This window comes from Lepidochelys kempii, chromosome 2 (genome assembly GCF_965140285.1).
Source record: "Lepidochelys kempii isolate rLepKem1 chromosome 2, rLepKem1.hap1, whole genome shotgun sequence".
Lineage (NCBI taxonomy): Eukaryota > Metazoa > Chordata > Testudines > Cheloniidae > Lepidochelys > Lepidochelys kempii.
Genome location: NC_136381.1, coordinates 247,736,695 through 247,740,241, shown reverse-complemented (window position 1 = coordinate 247,740,241; position 3,547 = coordinate 247,736,695).

Here is a 3,547-nt window from a genome sequence, read left to right as displayed (position 1 = left end):
AAGCCGCACGTCACCGCATCGCCCGATCGCGCCACCGCGCCTCGGCACAGGGCCCGCGTCCGGGCTGGGCGAAGTCCCATCCAGCCTAGCCAATCACACCTGGTACTGACCGAATAGAGAGTGAGAGTAGAGGAAACGGGAACAGCCAATGGCGAGCGAGGGTTAGGCAGTGACTGGCCAATGGGGAAGCGAGGATGAGGCTGAGCGTATGGCCGTGGAGAAGTTTGACCCTGTGTCTTTGCTGCAGGAACGACCCCCGGAATCTAGGGGGTTAATCATCCTGGCGGTACACGTGAGCTGGAATGAGACTGCACTATGACCAGTGCGGTGCTGGCCTGGCATGGCCTGGACTGTGTGGCCTGAGCCTTTCTTCACAATGGAGCATTAACTCTGAAACCTACAGAGGGTAACACAAACCTCAGCACTGGGAACCATCATGTCACTAATGGCCATTTTAGCAAAAGCATCCAGCTAATGTATTGATTCCCCATAATCCTGATCTCTGTCACGCTTTAGGTGCCCCCCTAAAAAAGTGCTGGGGAGGTTATTATTTGCATTGCATTAGCATGTAGGCACCCCTGTTATGGACTAGGACCAGATTGTGTTAAGTATTGTACAAACACAGAATAAAAAGATTATCCCTGCCCCCAGAGAATTTACAGTCTAAGACAAGAGACACCAAAGAGATACAGAGAGAAGGGGGTGCATAAGGAAATAGTGAAACAGTGGGGCTTTCTGCAGAATTTAGTTTGATTTTGCAGCAGCATATCTGAGTTCTTGCTTAGACGAAGCAATACAATCATCATATGGAGTATTATAAAGTTATGAAATTAAAGCACATATGGGCCTTTGCTTATAAGAATTAGGGTTTAACATGTTTAGTTATGTGAATAGTGTGAAATATAATGTTCTTACTTGCTCATGTCCTTGCTTTTAAGTGCTTGAATTTGTAAATGGCATGTTAACTAAGTTTACTGTTGCTTAGTGATGTTAAATTATTTGGAAACTAAGAGGGGTTTTTTGGGTGGCTTTTCCAGTGGGTTTATTAAATAAAATGTATTTAGTAACATTTAAATGAATTAAATGAGCTGTTCACCAAAGTAAATTAAAGGTGATGCACAAACCTCTAATGGCTCCTGAGGACCCTTGTCTCATTCAGTGCACACTTCACCAACAAATTCACATAGCTGTGGACATTCCAAAGAGCTCAGAGTGGACAGAGTTAACCACCACCTATGGGCCTCTCCCCAAATCCTGCAGGTTGGAGTGTCTCACAGCTAATGCTTTGATCCTCCCATAAACTCTGCAGAGATGGACCCCTGCACTGCATGAGCCCTAATACCTTTAGGTGCTTGAGACCCCAACACACATCTCTGTTGTATAAGAAGAGTCCTAGTTTTTTCATTTTGAAAGTCTGGCCACATTCCTCAGTTGCAAAGTGCTACAAATGGAGTGGATATCCCTTCTTAGCACCTCTCAGTTCCCAGCAAAAAATTACTATTATCTGAAAGTTGCCAGTAAGCAAAAGGGAGGTCTGCAGGGCTGCAGCCCAGGAAGGAAGCACTGGGATGTGTTAAGGCATGGCCCGTGGTACCAGGGCAAAGTGCAGGTCAGAGAGGGTAACAAAAAGTACCACGCAGCTCTTCAGGCGCCCATTGCCCTGTTCTCCATGGAAAGCCTCCGCACCCATGCCGCTGCGCCCCCCTGTCCTGCCTGTAGCCTTACCTCACAGCTTCCCTTCCTAGCCCTTAGCACCTGGACTCCAGCAGGGTTCCCGCGCTGGGTAGGGATGCGGGTGTCTCAGCACATTATCTCCTGTGAGGGTGGTGGGTCCCAGAAGCAGGCAGGTTAGTGGGACTGCAGCAGGGAAGGTAGCTGTGGAACGTGCTGAGCCTGACAGCAGGATGCAGCTTAAGAGCACAGGGAGAGGTACTGTGCACATCCCAGCACTTTCTTCCCTAGCTGCAGCCCCGCAAACCTGTCTGTGGCCAGGGCCTTTTTTCCACAAAGTTGTCAATAAGCAGCATGCCTGTTGCCAGTAGCTGAATGCCATTAACATGACAGTGTGATGGGGTTTACAAATCCCACACAGGCAACAAGGGGTTAAGGAACTGCTCTGGACTCAGCCAGCCCCGTCCAACCTGCAAGAGATGCCCAGACTGGGAGAGGAGTTAAAAGGGAGCAGAACAGCTCACTTATGGTAGACCATGGCAGAGAGTAGACCTGTAACTGTTATGAGAAGGCAGGCTCTTGCCCATCAGTAGCTGCTCAAAGGTCCCTCCCTGAGAGACTAGAGGATCTGTTTCAGGTACACCCTGAGAGGGAGGCACTTCCTCTTCTCTCTAGTATGAACTCTGTTTGTGTTAATTCCCCTTGTGTTGTTTAGGGACTACCTTGACGGGGAGAGACTTGGAACTGACTGTGCCAGAGGGCCAAGTCACAGGAGGAGGAAGCTGCAACCCTGAGAAGGAGTGCTCCCATGCCAAGCCTGGCCATGAGGCTGCACCCAGCAGTGAACAGACCCGCTTCACACCTCCTTGCTGCAGACTAAACTTTGGACAATAGAGGGGTAGTAGGAAGTGCCTAGGGAGGGCATCCTTAAGGTGTTCCTGGGTTTCAGTCCTTTCAAATCTCACAAGGCCCTGGGCCAGAGCTGGGCTCCCCTACCAAAACCCCTAACTCTTAAGCCAGGGGTGGGCAAACTTTTTGGCCCAAGGGCCCCATCTGAGTGGGGAAATTGTATGCAGGGCCATGAATGTAGGGCTGGGGTGGGGGGTTGCGGTGTGGGAGGGGGTGCAGGAAGGGACTCAGGGCAGGGGATTGGGGTACAGAGTGGTTTGGGGTGTGGGCTCCAGCCCAGCGCTGCTTACCTCGAGCGGCTCTGGGGTGGCAGTGGTGTGCAGCTGGGCTAAGGCAGGTTCCCTACCTGCCCTGGCCCCACGCCACTCCCGGAAGTGGCCAGCATGTCATCTTGGCCGCTTGTTAGCTTTATGGCTTTGTTTGGCTTGATTACATGCAGAGGTAGTCAGACAGGTACATGCACTTTCTTCTGTCTAGGGCAGGCTAGATGTATGCACTGCCTCCCAAACACATTTAAGAATGTATTTCCAGTACACACACACACAACTGTACACAATCTGTACATACACCATGCAATAATTTTCAGAACCAGTGTATCACCAGTTTACATATAATACTTTACAAAATTCCTTTTATGTACATATGACAACGACGGTGGGGTAGTGAGTGTGTCAGGCCTGATACGAGTAACAAACCATGGCTCACGAGCTGCATGCGGCTCTTTGACAGGTGAGCTGAGGCTCGTGGAGCTTGGGGCTTCACCCTGTGGGTGGGATGAGCCAGCGTTCACGGCTTCAGCCTAGCAGTGAGAAGGGGTGCCAAGCCTTGGGGGTTCCCCCTGAGAGAGAGGGATGAGCCAGCATTTGTGGTTCCAGCCCCGCAGTGGGAAGGGGGTGCCAAGACTTGGTGCTTTCTCCGCAGTAAGGCGAGCCAGCGCTCATGGCTTCAGCCCTGCGGGGGGGCGCTG